The 21,323-nt window shown below is 35.6% G+C and overlaps 1 protein-coding gene across 3 annotated transcripts in view; it reads left to right on the top strand.

The window, feature by feature from the left end:
- Nucleotides 1-21,323, top strand: part of LOC117970982 (synaptotagmin-1) — a 195,341-nt gene that overhangs the window by 87,508 nt on the left and 86,510 nt on the right. For all 3 annotated transcript variants that reach the window (XM_059027600.1, XM_059027596.1, XM_059027597.1), the window contains exon 3: nucleotides 15,223-15,304. The gene's annotated coding sequence lies outside the window, so the exon portion shown is untranslated. The remainder of the gene's footprint in view (nucleotides 1-15,222; nucleotides 15,305-21,323) is intronic.

Here is a 21,323-nt window from a genome sequence, read left to right as displayed (position 1 = left end):
TTTAGTGTAAGATGACTATACAGTAAACACAATTATCTTGTCTCTAATTGTAGCTAATGCGATCCCAGATATCTAAATGAGACCTCTGAAAGCTGAGAGTTGAGCTGTCCGAGGTGCTTTTTTTTCTGCCGCAAACATTTCCTTAGCAGAAGTGCACCAACTCAAATCGCAAGTTGAACCAACTTATATGTCTTTCCGGAAAGTAATTTATGTAATAGATTTTTTAAAATTGGAATTATAGATTTATATGTTACATTAATCTTGTTTTCCCTATTCCTTAAATAGGCACACTTTAAGATAGGGTAATCCAATGTGTTCAACAAATCCTGATTTCAAAAGTGCTAAAGGCAACCCCGGAGTCAGTGTCAGCTTTACCTAAAAAGTGTTACAATGCGCCTAAAGCTAGTAGTGGCATTTTAAGTGGAGAGATGAATGTGTGAATGTCAAAATGTGAAGTCTGCATGGACTGTAAGCTTTAATAAAGCATATCTGATTTGATATGTAACCTGTATTGTGTTTGTGTTGATGATGGAACCACGGGATTGCTTTTTTATTTGATTATTAAAATCAAACCCCATCCTTAATGTGCTTTTAGCTTTGTTTGCGTTCTTAGCCCTCAACGTATCAAAGCAAGCTTATGAAATGGCACAGGGAATAGGAATAATTGACTGCACTTTACTGTTGGAAGCCTGACCAGCAGCAAATCTATAGCAATAATTTGCATCAAAATCAACTGGTTGGTCCAGCATTGTCAAAATTGTCAATATTACACATCATAGTTATTCAATATATTCATATAAATTGTTTTGTCAGATAAAACTGATTGGAATAAAGGTGCTCCAGGGACCTAGCTGAAAGTTATTTGCAATCAGTCGTTTGTTTCTATCAGCAGTAGACGAAGATAAAACTGGCGTGAAGTGGAACTCTCTCAGCCCAAATCAGCAATTTAGGTTGGCAGATAATGGTCTCTCCAAATCGCTTTGATGGAGTGACCTAATGAACATGCAGTGCAAATTACACTGAAGGTGGGTATCCAACCTTGACGGCTGAACATGTAGACAGTTGATTTTACTGTCAGGGCAATATTGAGGTAGTTTTAAAAAAAATGGGACTGGGAAATGTGATGCAAATTGGCAACCTTTGACCTTTTGTCACATCTGGTTTCTGATTGGACTGTGCAGATGGAACTGCCATGCTGGCGCCAGTTTCACATTGGAATGAGATAAGATTGAGTCATACAGATTGGTTTCATGTTGCAGATTGAAATACAGTAAAAGGAACACCTTAATAAAATATCTTAACTTTTTATTAAGCTTCCCAGAAGTTCACCTGAATCAATGTTGATTCATTGGTTGAGCAATCTTTAAAATTGGTTGAGCAATCTTTAATGTACTGTATATAGATACCCTTTCCCTGCCACACATTTCTATATTAAAATTGGGCAAGGTTCCTCTAAAACCCCATGTGAACAATATGTGGGAAGTTACATTGAATCTGTATAATAAAACCTAAGATAGAAAGCAGCTTCAACATTGAGATTAGAAAAAAAAATGTTAATGCATTTACAGAAGTCTCCTTACAGATTAAAAATAATTGACATTTTTGGATATTTCATTGTATACATTTTATTCCAAATTACTTTCTATCACAAGCCTCTGCCTGGTTGAAGTGACAAGTTCATTTCAATAAAGAGATGTTATTATACTGTTTTAATTTAACTCAATTATTCTGACCGTTAGTATGTGAATTCTAATTTAGGAGTGAGATAATATGATCAGTCTTGTAAAGTGTAAATGCTACCATAGCATTGCTGGAAGACAAATTGCCATAATAGGTCTAAAATTAAGGCATGTACACAGACTCAAACCATACAGTGGTATAAGGGGTGCCCATTTCCTTGTTAAGTAGATTTCACAAAATAGACAAAATGTCACAGAGTACTCTGTAAGCTTGCCTGCCTCATGAATGTACATCCTTAGCACAGAGAGAAAACATGAAAGTCCTTTCTTCCACCTCTGAAGAACAACATCACAGAACCGGGTTGCAGTCACAACCCACGCTTCTAAGCAACAGCACAGGGCTCACTAAAGGATCACTTTTACTGTATGTATCTCACTTTCAAAATACCCAACAGAGCTGCAATTGTATGCCAAAGCACTTTTGTTGTAGATTCCATTTATGTGAAGGAGATATCTTTAACAGAAAAAAACAGAGCTGGGTAGAAAATTCTAATTAAAAAAAATGTTAAACAGGAAAAAAATGTAATATTGTAATAATGTAGATAATCCCTTTGACGTCATACAAAGAAACCGTGCCCCAAAAAATCCTGATGGGGTACTTGCCACCAACACCCCTTCCTGCAGCACCTGGTTTGCTTTGGGGGTCACATATCCAAGTACTAACCAGGTCCAGCCTTGCTTAGCAGTGGAGAGCTAACAAGATCAGGCTCCAAATCATTCATTGTTTATTTAGGCAAATCTCCCATCTAAGTTGTTTATTTCTGTTTTTATACCATTTAAATTATTTTGTAATGATAAAACAATTGCTGTGCCTTGCCTTTTAAAAAAAACAATGAAGCGTAACTATAGCATCCCTTACTCCTCGAAGCACAGTACTGCATATTACTTTTGAGAAATCCTGACATGCCTCTGGTGCTTGTTTGGTACAGGAGTTTTCACTTTCTTTCAAATCTATTTCTGTAAGGTTTCAGCAAAATTCTCAAACATCTACTGTTTTAAAAATGAATAAAAAATAAATAAAAAAAGAGTGAAATATATTTTTTGGCAATGTGACGAGATGAAAGCAAGCCTGGTACACTCCTTCTCTGGACAATGTGTGTACTGTAAATTTCAAAGCAACTAGAGAAAGGAGAAAAGAGGAACAGTCTTTTTTTTGTCTAAGCTGTTGCTAATAAATGTGCCCGGTCTGGCTGAGCAAACTGAAATGACACTTGACTTCTATCATAAGGTTTTTGCTTGCCTGTGTTTGCTGTAGACTTTGTGGTCTAGAACTGTACAGCTAAAGGGCCTTGCAGGAATAAAAAAAAAAAGATAGCTATCCTGTCCATAATTATGCAAAGCTTCCTCTACTCTGACATCGTTTCTTGTTTGGTTATTGAGCTGCGCATGTAAGGTGGTTATACATCTCTGCAGCTTATTTACTTTACATGGGGAACGGGTTGCTGTGAGGAAAACTTCTACTGCCTGCGTTTTCAGCTTGGTCCTATCAGCATGTGTAGTTTTCAAATAGCATAGACTGTCAATTACCTCTGCATCTGTCAATCAAAAACAAAAGAATCTCATGATTAATCTTATTAGTATAAAAAGTATATACTGTATTGAACTTAACAGTGACAGTGATCTAAGTACTGTTGCCTTTTAACTCCATTTGTCTCCCATGGGTGATTTTATTAACATAATGTAACCGTAAAAATGCTTTTTAATAGGGCTGCAATGAATTGTACATTTTGACCTTCGAAGGTTTGGAACACATTACCGAAGAAAGGTTCGAACCTTCAATGGTACTCATTTGCATAATTTGTTGGTGATGTCACCATAGCTACTTGTTTATATTTGATTGAAAATCTTATTTTTTTACAGGTAATCCATATATATGGAATATAACATTCACATGTAGTTTAAAATACGTTATATAGAACAGTAATCATGTTTTTATAATATAAATACAAATAAAAACGCACATTGTTTATTTCCATGTAATTGAAGATGTTTGCGACACGTACAGTACCTGCGTACTTTATTTAACAGTCACCGTTCCAAGCAGCTTATCAGTCACATTTTGCTACTACTAAAAATATTAATACTAATAATAATAATATGAACTTACACCTGTCAAGTGACCCCAGAGATTGGTTATGCCTCCATGATATGAGTCGCTTGCACAGTTTGCATTCAACTTTTTTTTGGTCCAGGAATTTAACAAAAAAATCCCAAACAGCAGAGGGGTTTCAAAACATTTCTTTCAATACAGCTTACGCTATACGAAGGTTTGCTTCTGGATAACATGAGCTGGACACATTAAATGTCACTCACATGCAAAATCAAAAGATCGAATTATATCTATATAATTATATCAGTATCTGCTTCAGATACTCTATTTAATGTTTTTCAAGGTTAAACAATGGCCCGTGTTACACAGAATGCTAAAAATAAAATGTCAAATATAAAATATGTATTTTGTTGGTTTTGTGGATTTGCTATATTTTAACATATAATAATACTGCACATAATGATATGGTTTTGAAAATGCTACTTACCAAAACTGTGACTGCACGTGAACTGTTTTACATAATAATTTCCTTTATTCCGATTCCAGTGGTGTTTTCTCAATGCAAGATGTATTGTAGGCATATATACAGTGCCGTATAAAACCACATACACTGTATATATATATTTTTTATCATGGCGTTATAGGCCTACTGGCGAAATGACCAAGATACAGTTAGTGATTAACACATATTGGATTATTCTGGACCTGAATTTTAGCATTTTTTGTCATAGAAAAGACACATTTCAAATATTTTGTAACGTTACCGTAGACTACTTTTTTTTTATTTTTAATTAATGATACTGTTTTCGTTTCACAAATCTGCTGCACTTTGTCTATAAACTGTACTGCTATACGCAGAAGTACACATTTCTCTAATTCACTTGCTAGGTCACTCCATATCTCCAAACATCAGACAGATATTTTATCTAGCAAATAGATAAGTTTACAGCAGATGAATTTCACAGTATTTTTAAGCACAAATATCATAGCCTACATTTCAACAGTCACTGCCGAAGCTGATTACTTATTCTTCCAGAAGTAATGGTCGGGTGTAACTAGGATACAAGGTTATATTTGCGCCAGGTCATGTTGTTAACAAGCCTGATGTCGTCGTACAGGCTTTACTGTGAAACTGACTGTAACCAAGAAGGTGTGCGCGCATTCTGCTGGACTGGAGAATAATGGCATGGGAGTTTAATTATGAAAACACAAGTGTAAACAAACAAGTAAAAAAGATTAGCCTGTCGTCAGACATGTCATGTTAATACAAAATTAATTCATTTACTGCGTATTGGTATTGCGTCTGGTCTGGGAAGGGGGACACACGGGTGCGTTAAGAGAAATTCAGCGGGACAATTTTTATTTCAGGGGGACATTTTTTGTTAGAAAAACATCTGTTTAGATAGGACCCGAGATCGGGTTCGGTTATTGTTTTGTTTTTATTCTTTTATTATTTTAAATAATAAACACACGCTACGACGTTTTCTCGCATCCTAGTTGTCAAGTGTGTTTATTTGAAGAAGGAAAACCTATGACAACAAGGCAATCTGTCACAGTAGATATATTATGGCAGTGGTGTTAAGACCTGCTGCTGTTTAGATCAATCAGATAGAGCCAGACTACTTTTGCAGGGGCATAATGTGTTTTGTCAAGCCTCTGCTCGTGTTTAAGACCCTTCCAGTAAAGCTCCAATGATATGGATTACTGGATTAGTATTTGCATTTAAAATGATTATTGTGAATTTGCCATATATGTGAATCAATATGAAGCAGAAGTTAACATGTACCCTATATGAATGAACTGGAATGTTTTAAATCAGCATCATTATTACTGTATCAAGCAATCAAGATCGGCATTACATTGCATTTTACAAGGACCCTTTTTTAAGGAGAAGCCTGAATCATGTGTAAGGTAGGGCTTCAGGTTTTTATTTATTTATTTAATTATTTTTAAGGTGAGGATTATAAGATTTTGAACTACGAGGAAACTTCAGATCTTCTGGTAATAGATCAAAACTGCAATACAATTTAATACAAAATAATAATAAACCTGCAAAAATGCACTGACTTGAATATTTACCCTCAAATGCAAGGCAAATTGTTGAATTATATTTATTTCAATTATCAATGTATTAGTTATAATGTAATGTTTCATTTTAGTACATTTGTCATTGACAATACAGTAAATAAATGAAAGATAAGACCTTCCGAGTTCCAGGACACATATCATTTTCAATGCACTTCAGTGCACACAGAATTGCTTGTGTTTTATTGATTCACATACTCAGAGTTAGATTGGGCATAAACAATATCAGATTTTAAAATTAACCTTTGACAACTGTAGAGACTGCAAAGTGGACAGCTGACCACACATTGTTTAAAGAAAAAAACAAAAAAACATTGCTTTTTATCAGCAGAGGGGATGCATTTCTTCAAATGACTGCATATTTACCAAGCCAGGGTGACTCATTTTCTTTTCTTTTAGATGAAAAACTCTTTGATTTAGGCGGCCACAGAGATTATAAATCCTTTTGAAGATGTTAGGGTAGGGTCTTATCTCATCTTCCTCCATAGCACTGCTTTGCCAAAGAGACATAGCAATGGTGTGGATAGAAGTAGGGCTTTAAAGGTTGTAATCACTCTTTTTTTTTTTTTTTTTAGATATCCTTTTAAGCCCTAAGCATTCAGTTTCCTTCAGGTTTATAATGAAGTTACCCATCTACTAATGTACTGGTGCTTTTCTTTTCAGTGCATATATTGATGGCTGTGGAGCTAATTTTTTTGGTCCCGATTCATTTTTAAAATAGAAGTTTGCTCATTTAAAATGAGATGCGTTTGCATCACCATCATGTCAGATTGTAAATAGCTATAAACATCAATGGGTTTCATTCTAACTCGCCGTGGCTTCTGTGTGTGTCTCTCAAAGTCACTCTCTGACTATTTTACATTTTTATTGAGACTGTTTGCTGAGCTGTAACATTTCTTTAGAACTTTTATTCAAGCTCTTGAAAATCAAACTACTGAAGTCATCCAGTATCATTTTAGTGCAGCACCATTAAGAAAAAAAAAAAAAAAAATAGGTTTGTTCATTTACCAGTAGATCCTACCCACGTTTAAACCCTGTTGAGTGATGCTGAATATGCTTGTAAGAAACAAAGCATTGCTTTCAGTTTAGCCACTAAATGGCACCCATGTAATCTACTATATCCGAAGATTTGGAATTGATATGCATTGCAGACACCCACACGTTCCACACCACTTCATCCTGGGACTATTGTATGAGTGAGTAGGCAAGAAAATGATTATTTTACCTCAGATAACCTCGTCTTTGAAGCCTATGGATCTGGGACTGACATAAAAAAGATATGAATTTGTTATTCTGTGAAGAGCTGACGGCTAATACGAGGCTGTTCTTCACAGGCCCGGCGCCCATGAAGTGTTCCTCTCTCTCTCTCTCTCTCTCTCTCTCCCTCACGCTTGCTTGCACCATCCACGAGGCAGCCCGGGCTGAGCAGCCGCACTCCAGTGGAGACACCTGTCATGATCTTCCTGATGTATTGAGTTCCTTTGTGAACTAATAGGCAGCGTCTGAGACAGATCTGATGGAGGATGAACATGGCTTTTATAATCCTGGAAGTGTTACCTCACCACATGTTATTCCAAAGCCTGCAAGCTGCACTCTAATCATTCTGCTTATAGAATAGCTTGAAATGGACCTCGATATCAGTGTTGATTTGAGCCTTGCCTCAGCCAGACCAGGATAAATGGGGAAGTAACTGCTGGGGACCCTGCCCAATAATAATAATAATAATGAACTTTATTTGTTGAGCGCCTTTCCTACCAAGAGGTTCAAGGCACTTCACACAGACTTAAAAAAGCAGTAATTACTAAAAATATTGTAAAAAGAATAAGAAAATAAAAGACAATGTAATATTAAAAGATATATTATATTATATTATATTATATTATATTATATTATATTAGCAATTCTCTGGACCGTGAGCACAATAAGCAGCAGAAACGGATCCTGCACATTCTTGTTATGGGGTGATACTGCACATAAAGCTCTACAGCTGCGCAATATATTTTAGCCAAACTTGAGGGAAAGGTCAACGTCTGACCTTGATAGGCAGCGAGGAAAGGGTAAGTGTTTTCTTGGACAGCATTATGGAGAACACACGCAGTCATCTTCCCAGAGGTTGAGGAGCATATTAATAGACATTTACGCATTCAAATGTATTGATCTGCCAGCTGTTTGGATCAGCATAAGCCTCTGCTTAGGCATATTCTGTGTGTTCTTATTAGAGCAGGAATTAACAAATTCACTGTCTTGCCAATGCATTAAAAACGCATCTGGAACTGTACATTCAGGCAACTGAGCAGCAAGTCCTTGGTGATTGCAGTCAGGGTGGTCTTATTTCCTATTTCAAATGATCCCATGTATCCATATAAAGATTGTGAGGACACCAATGTCATTAAAAAGATCACTGTTCTGCACTCTCCCTTTTTCCACAATATCTTTGCACAGTAATTCTACAATTACTGGAAAGTTGGAAAGTTGTGATGTTTCCATGCTCCTACTCTGCATTTATTGTGCTTCACAATGTGCTTCACCATGTTTTCATGGGTTTTAAAGTGTTTTCACTATAGTTTACCTTGGCTTAAGGACACTTTGCTGTGGCTGTGTTAAACTGGACTGTATACTGTTTATTGTTTTAAAACACTGTTGTGACTGGTATTTGTTTTCACTTGGGCCATTAATCAGCTGTGGACTTGCTCCTGTTGTAATCAACCTACCACATCTCTGAACTGTTTTGTGACAAATGACATGTAAATAAAATCATGCTTGTATGAGAGAGACATTTTCAACAATAACTAATACACAAGACACATACACACCACACCATAGACTACTGGCCCTTCAAGCAAAAGAAAAGTTTCTAAGTGACCCTTTAACAAGATGTGAAACACATACGTTACTTTGTAATACAGTACTTTGTGGGTCACGAGAGTAGTTGCAAACTGGCTCAAAGGAACTGATACAAAAAAGGAATATACATATGACATTGTTTTTAATCGCTTTATGTATATTTATTTCTCTGTAGAGCTGCTGTGTGTACTCACTCTGCTGTTTCATCTTGCCCTTAAACACAGACACTTCTGAGCTCCCACATAATGTGAAATGTAACCAGACTGCTAGGACTGCACGCTGGCAGGCAGCCTGACACCAGTAGAAAGCTGCACAGTTGATTCCCAAATACGTAAAGACAATAACAAAAATCAATATGAATGACATTAAATGCAAGAAAGACTGCTCTGCAGAAATGGAAATGATAACTGCCCAGCGGACCGATTTAAGATTCATTGAAAGAAATGACATTTTTAGAGAGAAAACCAATTCAGGGTATCATCTGTCTGTGTGAGCTGGCTTGAGCACTCTGTATGCTCCAAGTGAAAGGTGTAATCGAACCAGACAATGCCTTGAGCATTTTCCTGCCCAGTTGCAATTCCGGTGACTTCTCCTCATTACTTTACTCTGTGCATAGCCTCACAGGCAGGTCAAGGATGCCCATGGAATGTAATATTATAAACAGACTCAGGGAGACAGTATGGTTATTCTGCAGCACCCAAACCACTTGTGGAATAACTTTGTGTGATGCAAATGGATGAATCACACTGTTGAAACGAAGCCGCTTCACGATTCTTAAGTTGTTCATTTCAGTGGAAATCTACACTACTGTAGGATAACGACACCAATAACCTGATTGGCTGAGACGATCTGTGAATTTTATAATTAAGCATTGGCGACCAAGGTCCAGGGCATCTCCTGGGTACTGATGACTGGTAGAAGTCTGAGCCAAGGTCATTATTGCAGTAATAAGCCATCTTAAGACAACACAGATTTAACCTTTTTTTTAAAAAAACCTGTGTTCAGAGAATGAAATACCAATGTCGTAACCATTGAGATATCTTGTTTTAGTTCCCAACATTCTTTTCTGTCATGATTATAATTTCTGATACTATACCTACTGAACAGGTGGAATACAAACATAAAAATCACTCCATTATCTCTTCACATCTAACATGAAGACAATCCTCCATTTAAACTCCACTTGGAAAGTGTCCTTGGGTTAATTGAATGCAGTCTTGTCTTCCTATATACAGCAGATGGTGTCTTCCTTCTAAAAATCTGCTTGTTCTTGAATAGCAGGTCAATGCATAAAGTTCAAGTTGTTCAACGTCTCTGATTTCAGGCTAGATTATTTCAAATATCTCAACTTTCAGCCACTTATCTTCCCATTCAAATCTATATGCTACACCCCCACTAAAATCCCCAGTGAATCCTGTATCCCAAATACATGTATACAAATAGTGGAATGTATATCCCGAGTAAAATTGTCTAATTATACTGTGGAAAGATCTTTAGATTGTCTCCAAGCAGAAAAGTAGACTGTAAGACAGTGGTTTTAATACCAAAACGTACTCTTGAGAAGTTTTGAGGCACAGTTAGAACTGCTCAAATCAAATAACAGTACAGATGGTAATCAAACTGCTTTCTGCACCTGTTTTTCAACAAAATTCAGTAAACCGCACGATGATCAAGGGTAAGTGAACACAAAAAAAGTGGATATCCCCTGTACTCTTTCAGTGTTTGTAGGATAAACACAGGATATTTATTTGTTTTATTTTGGTGGCGTTTTATCTGTTTATACTACTTAAAACTGAGAAACCATATACTGTATATATAAATATAGATGCCATCTAAAAATGTATTAATGATTAAACCATGCAATGTTGAGGATACAGACAGCCTCCTTGGAAGCCTGCCTGGAACCCTCCATTTGTCTTTTGAAAAGAGTATTGGCTGAAGCACAAAATTTGTAATTAGTGCCAATCCTTATTCCGAGCAGATTTTGTAACTTGAAAGTCACTTCTTCTGTTTAAATTGGCACCTGGCAGTGAAAGATGTTTGAACAGATGAGAATTACTCACTTTTACAGTATTAAATTCGTTTGTCAGCAGCCATACAAAATCTGTTTGTTTCAGGTTGTTTTTTCCCATCAGTCTGCGCATTGCAGCCCTGCCATTGTTTATTATGGTACAAAGGTTTAATGGGCTTCTGATATACTAATATATAAATTGCTCCTCCACGTCCCTGTCCTTGTACACCTGCCAGTGTTGACTAATAGCTTTTAATATGGGAATGAAAGACTTGGTAAACACCTCCTGAATGCTAAATGGATAATTGATAACAGTCTTGAAACTTTTAAATAAATGGGCCTGGTACTTCTGTGTTTTATCAATATCAATGTATTAGTTCCATGGCAGTGATGAAGCACTTCCTGTTTGTTGTAATTGTTTACCTTTGTGTTTGTACTTTTTTCTAATCTTATTAGCTTCAGGAAAAAACATGAACTCTTTATAATTGTTTTACTCACAAATGCCAAGGTAATAGTCTAGTATAAAGTATGTGCAGGGAAATCGCTTTTCCACCAATGCCCCTGCCACATCTTATATTTAATGCTACATCTTTATTCCATATGGTAATTGTGTTTTCCATATGGTAATTGTGTTATGAGGAAATTGCCACTTTAGCTAACTCCTTGATGAAGATACAATTGACGATCAATGTTTACCAAACAAGCAAAGATTGATACATTAACTGTTTCAATTTGATTTCAGTTCACAGTTTGCTCAAAGAGTGATCTCCCTTTAATCCAGCTTCAGTCAAAATGTTTGTCAATACATTTACTAAGTTTATTTTAGTATTTCTAAAAGTCAAGAAGTCAGCATATATGTCTTAAATGATTGCTACATGTAGTAGTAATTTATTTCATGCAGTACAGTATTTTCATTTTGGGGTACTTTGCTACTCATTAATAGCCTGTGTTCTGATTTGTTTTAATTTAAATTGTCTATGTGATTGCCATATATCTGGTCTAGAATTTTGTAAACAAATAAAAACAATACAACCCTCTAAACCAGTGGTACTCAACTCTGGCCCTCGAGATCTGTTCCAGTCCTGTTTTTTACTCCAAGCAGGTTCTAGTGCAGTTAATTGAAGCTGCTCTGAGGCAATTTCTGCTAAGAAATAAATAATAATAATAATAATTAACTAATTTAGACCTGGTTGGAAAGAACAAAGACCAGGACTGGAATGGATCTCAAGGGCCAGAGTTGAGTACTGTTGCTTTAATCAATAACACAATGAACAGGTGTGGCAAACTAAAAAAAGTGCAAGCATTTTGATTCCAGTCAGCAAGGTTGTCCATGTTGGAGATGGGAAGGGCACTTGGTCCTTGTGTAAAAAGAGAGGAGAGGCACACAGCAGGCTGCTGGACCAATAGCAGACTATGACAGGGAGCAGCTGTGGGCAAATATCCCAGCTGCTCCAAATGCTTTTTCAAGTGAGCATCACTGTGCAAGGCAGGGTTGTTTCAGGGGGATGGGTAATAGATGGAGAAAACAGACCATAAATAATGGATCTGAGAAGATTCATCTAAAAAAAAAAAAACAGATTCCAGTAGAAAAAATAGTCAAGATTATATTTCCTTTCCACTCACTAATGTGTAACAGTTTGGATTTTGTCCATGTTAATTAATGTGCTTGGACGTGTCGTTACAGTATTTGATTTTTGTAATAAGTGGTGCACCTATTTTAGACTAGAGGAGCAAGCTGATATGTGATAAGCAATAGTAAGTTAGAATTTTGCTTTAAAAAGGTGCCAGTGCAAAAAAACAAAAAACCAGAAGAGATAAAGAAACGTCATGAATGCGTTCCTAATTCCGTGGTGAAGGAATGTAATTAGATTTGGCCACAAATTGGACAGATGGGGTTCTTGTCATTTCCAGTAAAAGACAACAACTAGATGACGCCAAAAATATATTGTTGTTAGGAAATACAACAATAAATCGTAGTGGTATGTAGAATTTTCCTTTTCGAGTGTATGGGCAGACAATATGTCGTGCATTTCCATAGTTACATGTTTTGTAATACTCCTAAAAACACTCAGAGACACAGCATCAGGATTGTATGCAACAGTATTTAATGCTGCATTCAAAGAAATAAGCAGCTATGTGCATGTGCAGTGCATAATTAAACTGGACTCCTATTGTGAACAATAGGCTGTAAAAACAAATGCTACAGTATGATAAAACATTCATCTTGTTAGGTACAGTTTTGAGATTAAAAAGCCATTTAGATGGTATTGTAACAACAGACAACAAAATGTGTAATTTATTTTCTTGCATGAACATGCAGATAAATAAACATATAATAAAACTACATCAGTATTTATACTGAGATAAAGAACAATGTGTTTAATATTTGTTCTGTTTTAACCATACTTTCGTTTCTAGAAGTTGTACTTATTATATAAACAGAATACTCTCTGAACGTTCATGGGATGCTGTTTTTATTTCAGTCATAAACAGCCATCCTCCATGTAAGAGTATCGTATCGTCTGTAAACTCTGCAATAGGTGGAGTTTTATATTGCAAATGAAACATATTGGTTGAATCAGCCATTCCTTTACAGCATGTGAGCTGATCAATTCAAAGTCGATTATTTTTCCTCATTTTTGCAGTCGCTTTTGAAGTGAAGTGAAAATGATCTGACTGTAAAAAATAAAATAAAAAATAGTTATGCCCTCTAACTTAAATGCGTACACATCAAGACATGTACCTGAATTACATACATTTTCCTATTAATATTTTTATTTTTTTCAGATTAAGAAAAATAAATAAATCTGGTTGTCTTGATTCTTGTTTACATGCATGTGCTACTTGGGCCATGAAATAGGTCTGTCAGAAAATCAATGTAGTTTGCAAACAGTAGAAGTATCATGTTAAGTATCATCATGCTCATGTCAGTGTTTATTATACGGTTGGCCATCAGGAGATAGGGGGTCCTGTTCACCAACTCATTAACTCTAGACTGACGTTGGTTTCTTTAACAGCACTCGAGTTTAATGAATACCAACCTTTAATGACCCGATAATCAAAACAGACTTCGAATACAGTCTTTGAATAACTCACATAGCTCCAGCTTTTTTAAACAGTGAGTACTTTTATTGGCCAGCATGTTAAATTGTACAGTCAGAGGATATTTATTTATGATACCGATAATTATTTTCTGTGATTGAACATTGGACTTCATAATAGTGGACACACACTCAAATGGATTTTATTCGATATTGAGATGAAACTGAACAAGACAGCTCTAAGCATAGGCTGAGTGCAAGCATATTCATTATGGGTCAATTGTGTGTCCAATCAGGGTCCGATTTTACAGTGTGAACTAAATGAACACCCCCTCTTTCAAGTGTTCCAGTTTACCTTTATATTGGAATGTGATTTTTACTGAGCACATTGTAGTTGCACTGCTTAGAGAATGTGGAGTTGCTGTGCTATTTTAATTCCCTGCATGCATTTTTAAATGCTTGCTTTGTTTTTGCAGTTTCACAAAAGCAAGTTTTTTAAAAAAAATCTTCTTTTCTTCATAATAATAAATAAAAACAGTATCTTAACTATATACCATTAACTGTACTGCTGAGAAAGACAAAGCTCTTTAATTTCCAGCTTCAGTGTACTGTGAGCGAAAAGGTAGTTTTGCAAAAATATGTGCTTTTATCAGACAAACAAAATCCCTACACTTAAGTATAGATGAATAAAAATAAAAAGCCTGTACCAATAATTTCTCATTTAAACACAGTAACAGGGGCTACTGATACAAATTTTTCATCTGAAACAAAAAATAAAATTGCAATGGCACACTATAGAATTGAAGAAGACTGTCTGTGACCTGCAACGCCCTTGAGGGATTGTTTGCTGTGAGTAAACTGAAGGCAGATGAAATTATAGTAATAGATTTTGTCATGCCTCTTTGAGCTGTACTGCTGTATGTAATGAACTGAAGAGTTCTTAACGTCTCAGATGCCAGCTTAACACATGATATTGTAACTCAATGTTGCAAGCCATTCCTGGATATCAAAACCAACCTAAAGTACTTATACAATTTTAGCATGGTAAAAGTAATACAACACATTGTATAAGGCATAGGCAAACATAGTAAAACTCGGAGAGGTGTGGTAAAGCATATTTGAAACCATGGAAAACTATTGTAAATTCATAGCATAGTTCTATTTTAAAACTGCAATATTACACAATGTATAGTAGAAGCCCAGGTGAAGATATCTTGCTATAACTGTACATAGAATTACAGATGCTGGGGCATAGCGTTATATAATGTTTGAAGGAAAGCATTTGGCACTTGTTTTGAGTCATCCGTAGAGTAATTTAGTCCAGTTGATATTTACTCATGTGCAGTGCAGCTGTGTACTGCAGGTACTATTAAGTTTACTAAAGCAGCAGTAAAACTGTTAAATCATCTCCTGGCTCTGTTAGTAATAAGGTTCTTATCTTTATTTTTTCAGGCTCTGAAACAAACAGGATCTTCCCACAACAATATCAAGTGTGAAGTTATTGCATTTTGTCTGAACAGCCGTTGAGTAAAAGGTTAGTATATATTTTTTTCAATGTCATGATATCCCATGAAAGTACTGTACATTTTTTTATAAAGCTTTGTAACTTGATCACTTACTCCTCTTCATACTGTGTTTAATTGTGAAACAAATATGATTACTATCCTATGAGATACTGGACGAGGATATATATATATATATATATATATATATATATATATATATATATATATATATATATATATATGTGTGTAATATAAGAAGCTGGAAAATCTGGCCCAGGTAAATCATATTTAATGAAATATTGATTTTTCTTTTCTGGTAAGGAAAGATACAAAAATAAAATAGCCAAGGGATTTGAAGCAGTCAAGAATCAAGAACAGTGAAAAGCTCATATTTCCTGTGGGATTCATTGTAGCCACCCCCCAACAGAAACATTAAGTGGTCAGCCGTGGGGGGAAGGACAGATCAATTTTGCGCCTTGCCCAACTAGTTTGGATAGACTGGTATGATACATCAGCTTGGCTTATTTTAGGAATAGTGTGGCATTTGAAACTTGTGCACAGTATTGCATTGCTGTCTGTAAATCAAATAGGAACATTCTACATAATGTCCCATTCTTTGTCATAAGAAGAACTGTGGTAGTTTTGAGCTTGGATTATGCTGTAATTGTCTTTTCAGTGTCTCATTCTGTATAACAAAAACCTACAAAAGCTTTTGGTGACCTTTTATTTTAACGAGGTAGTGTTTTTGTTTTATGTGGATGCCTAAAAGATGAAGCAACCACATGTATAGCTGGTCAGTAAAATACTCCTTTCAGAGCAGCCAAGACTACTGAATACTGGGTCACAGTTATCATGCGTTCATCAGCGTCTCCAGCCATGGTAAAGTGGACATTTAAAACCACAGCAGTCGCAGTGACATGAGTTCCTGCTAGGAAACTGAACTCCCACTAGTAGACTAAGAAGGCTTCCAAGCCCATAGCAGAGAGTGGAAGACAGCGGCACTTTGCAATTTGTCATAGTTATTACAGATGACATATCCAAAGTGGCAGAATGCGGGCCGGGGAAGGGTGTAGACATTAGATAGATGAAAAGAGTTTCTTTCTCTGATTTTCTCATATATATGTTTATGAAAGACTAAAACAATTGTATTTACCAAAGAAGAAAAGGTTAAACTGAGGACTTTTGCCGCAGTGGCTTGCGTGTGGCTGTACTTCCCAAGCAACTTCCTACAGTAAATACATACCTCACTGAAAACAGAAGCAGACTTTCACATTGTTAGCAAGCTGTTAACGTTATAATAAGCTACTCAGAATTTGCTACGGATCACTTTTTTTTGTTATCCCTATGTCCTGTAGAAATTGAATTTAGCACTCACGTTTATTAACGACCCAGACTGAACATGTGTTGAACATGCTGCATACTGTTATTCCATATAGTCCAATTCAGCCACATGGCCTAGTGGAGGAGGGGTTGGACCGTGTGCCTCAAGTCCAGGTTCAATTAGCAGTATGAGGAGATGTCTGGCTGTTATTACATCTTGAGTGTGTCCGCTTTAACAGCACTGTGCAATTTACAATTGACATTTAGTGCATTTTCAATAAAGGGCAGTGGTTTATTCTGAAATATTGTGCTTCAGATTTTGGGTTATTGTGGTCTACTTTAATAATCTGAACAGTGGCTGATCTAGAAACTGCCATCCTTACATGTATAAACCTGATTTTATTGTTGATCTCATTACACAATTTTGTTATTGTATGTAGTAATGCTATTAAGTAAGTCACCAAATCACCCCTGGGATAAACACCAGCATGAGTTATGTAAAGTTTAAGAGCGGTGGTATTTAGAACAACTGCTATTTATATAACAGAACCCTTAGAAATGTTTACCAATTTAGCAGTTTCTACATGCTTTACCATGGTTATACTGCATATGCATTTACCATAGTTTATTTTTGTATGTGCCTTAATATACCTCCCTACAATGCTTAACTATCCTTTATCATGCTTTCACTATTTTTTTTTTTACAGTTGTCTATGTTTTTAGTAGGGTAAACTTGTATAAGGGTTCATACAAACACTATTCAACCATCTTATCCATACCAGATGTTATACTTTTCAACACAGAAGAGGCCACCATTATTTTCCTCCGATCTTCATTGAATGAGGCTAATAAACAGGAAGCTGTCTGATCGACTATAAACATGACAATTCAACACACATGACCAACATAAATAATCATGCTAGAACACTCCTTCTTTCCTTCCTGGTAAATTATCATGGGGCTGGCAGGCAGCAGTTCCCATGTGGAATGTTGATATGGATTTTCAGAGACATTCTAAGGGTAATCTGTGCCTTCTGATTTGGTTGTGTGCATGTTTCAAGGCTGCGGAGATGGGGTATGACTATGAGAGGTACGGCCATGCTGGTTTTGAGCTGTTGAAAGCAAATTAGCCTGTGATGTTTTTTGTTGATTTTTTTTTTTTTAATACAGTTGATATGGGAAGGCCGAATTGACTCATTTTAAACGGATTGAATTTAAAGTGTGGCTGCCAATCTTAATATACTATACAGAGGGGCATCATTTATTAATTATTTGAAGGCTGCCACACACCATATTGCGTAGCCTATTCTGGTTGACGCAAAGGGATTACATTTTAATACCTTTGGGAATTTGCATTATAAAAGCTGGTCCCTTATCAGTTAAGCTTCATTCCATGTTGCACTACCTATGCTGAGATGCTAGGATTATGCATGCAAGCACAGTTTTATTTTCCCTTGTTCACCAATCAAACTAAAGAATAATCTGGACTTCTGCCAATTCCTGCACCAGTCTTCGCTTTACACTCATAGACCAATTTGACTCACCCAAGGGACATGTAGGGCTCCTGATTTTCCATTCTTGGGAATGGCAAATTCCGTTTTTCAAAATGACCAATTAGGTTTTTTTTCTGTTTTTCAAAATGACCAATTACATGTTTACCAATTTATTAAGAATTAACAACGTAATTTGAACATAAATAAAATTTTTACATTATAAATCTATTGAATTCATTTTTTTTTTTATTTAAGTCCCTGAGTTACTGTAGTTTTCAGGAAAAAATATTTCTTAAAGTAACAATGTACTGTAGGTCAGTCAACAAATAAAGGTTTTGAAAAAACAGCTTATTGCTGACATTACAATATACAGACTAGTCAAAAACGAGGGGCATTATTACAAAAATATACAATTTTCATAAAATTACAAATTAAATATAATGTTCAGGACACCTATCTCTCCCATCTGTAGTTTCATCTTCAACAACGCAGACTGGTTTATGCTGTACTTGCTGTAAAACTGCTTGCATGTGTTTCTCATATACCCTGGACAGATAGAGTTACCTTAGTTAGAGCAGGGCTCTTCAACTAGTTTCTTTTTTTTTTTTTAATTTAAGGGGGCCAGATTGTTAAAGAATTAAGAGTAGGCAGCCCAGAGTATTTTACTCTGCACATTTTAAGCAATAATAAATATTGCATAACTTAATGTTCATATATTGAACAAGACTTACACATTTTACCATACGAGTAGTACTTTAATAATTGAACAGTGAACGGCGTACCATTACAAACATTTTAAAATGTATGTGACATATTAATAGTATAACTTAAGAAGAGATCAGCGCTTCTACTTCTGAGATTCTAACTACCGTGCCATCTGGGTATTTCCAAAAGCTCCTTGTTTGGTTTCAAAATGCCTTTTCATATTGTATTCCTTAACTAAGGACACATTAATTGCACAATAAACACATTGGCTTTGCGTTCGGTACAGTAAAATAAATAAGTATTTATTGGTCCACTCATTATTGAATCTACAATTTTCACCATTTTCTATTCGTACTACAGTAGCTAGAATAGAGAGAGACGTGTTATATTATTATTATTATTATTATTATTATTATTATTATTATTATTATTATTATTATTATTATTTATTTCTTAGCAGACGCCCTTATCCAGGGCGACTTACAATCGCAAGCAAATACAAATACATTCAAGTGTTACAATACAGGTCATACAATAAGAGCAAGAAATACAATAATTATAGTATAGTTATAGCAACACGAGTAAAAAAAAACTAAAAATCACTCCAAGTACGCAGTATTATTAAGGAGTTAATGATAAATTAGAAATAATAAGTCATAAAACTAAAGGTTTCACCTCAACCACCGTGCCGTTTCCTTGTGTTGAGCGGGTGACGGAGTAACAGATTTGCGATAATAACTAAATAAATGAATACATAAATTAAATTAAGTTTTTTTAATCAGGGGGTTCGACGATCGTTTTTTTTTTCATGTACTTTTCTGTATATTCAACTCCAAAACTTATTCCACAGAGCTAGTTGCTTTTTTAAACAACTCGACTCACACAGCACACAGGCAGCGCCGCAACAGAGTCAGACTGTCCATCAGCGTAACAAACTGCCTGTTTTCTCGTTATCCAGTGATCCAAATAAACATACAAAAACGTTTTATAGAAGCGTAATTGCTGGGCTTCTGAGTAGTGTAGTTTTCAAAGCAATACATTAGTTTTTATAGGAGAATAACAGCGGTAAAAGACTGTTTGCGCTGTTTTTTTTTTTTTTTTTAAGGTGCAGTTGCAAAGCAGAATTCCATTCCCAAAATGCCAATTCCGTTCCCAATGCCTTATTCCGCGATTCCGTCCGTGATTCCGCGGTCGTGGAAAATCAGTAGCCCTAGACATGTAATCTGTAGTATAGTGATGCTCAAAGCAATAATATAACTTGACAATACTATGCAGAATGAATAATTCAAATGCCTTTACAGTAAATACAAAGAAAATGGATTTGGAATTGATTAAAAGGCACATACCCTTGTTTACATAAGAAGATCCCTTTACCACTGTAGTTATCCGTGGACAAACAGAGGGTGACAGTGCTGTAAATCTTTGAGCACCAAAATTCAAGGAGTGACCATGCCAGTGCAGTATGTTTTCTGCTGCTTGAATGTGTATCAATATATAACACAAATAACAAAGGTAAATACATATGGACATGAGCAGGGAGTTGAGATGTATTAACTTGTAATTGTTTTGGTGTGAAAGGTAATTAAACTGTTGATTAATATCTTGCTGCCATCTCAGTGGAGGTGAGTACTGTGCATGCAGGTGTGTGTTTCCACACTACAGCATGTGTATGCTTTCATTTGTTTCTTGTTTGCAGTAACCCTGAGATCTGCCTAGCTGTCGGTATTGCATTCTTCGCAATCCTATACAGGCTATAGTAAACAACTACTAGCTCCTCTATAGTAACAAATGTTAAGGAATTGTGCTTGAAATTAAAGGCTGGAAGTAAGTGTGATGCATCAGTCTTTTCCAAATGTTCAGAGAATATTCTTTAATAATTGTATACGTATGCAATATATTATACTAGAAAAAAGTACAAAATATGTGTGACTGTAATGTCGTGTCAACTGTAAATAGAAATTGTTTGGCAGGAATATTATCATTTTTTTTTTCTTGATACTCTAGGCCCTGTTTATGTAATTTATTAAAGGCATGAAATGAATCTGAATTCATACTTTCTGTAATAACACCTGTTTCGTGTTTTCATTTACTCTTAAATTACAACACTTATTTGGTATATTTATTGCCCTTTAAGCTGGGATATTTAACTTGAAAGAAGGAGAATCATTAACATAACTTACTGAAGGAAAGTGGAAAATCAAGCTCTTACTTATTTCCCTGCTGGTGCTCTTGTAGAGGCGTTGAACACATCCTACGCAACTAAATGTGCCCATCCCTGCCCATACACTGGAAACCTTCATGTCTCTGCACTCTCAGTGCATTGGAAATTCATACATGCCTTTGAAACTATAGCAACACATGCAGCGCAAAGAAATTGTGTAAATAGTCACAGCACTAAGTTATGTATTTTATATAGATTTATTTGTTTGTTTGTTGACATGAAAGTATTAACAAGAACTTGGTTTCCAATCTACAGCCACAGATTGCTGTGAGTGCTGGTTAACTTCATACATTATGTTGAGGATTAAAT

The sequence above is a fragment of the Acipenser ruthenus genome, chromosome 7 (genome assembly GCF_902713425.1).
Source record: "Acipenser ruthenus chromosome 7, fAciRut3.2 maternal haplotype, whole genome shotgun sequence".
Taxonomy (NCBI): Eukaryota; Metazoa; Chordata; class Actinopteri; order Acipenseriformes; family Acipenseridae; genus Acipenser; species Acipenser ruthenus.
This window is presented reverse-complemented; position numbering and strand designations above follow the sequence as displayed.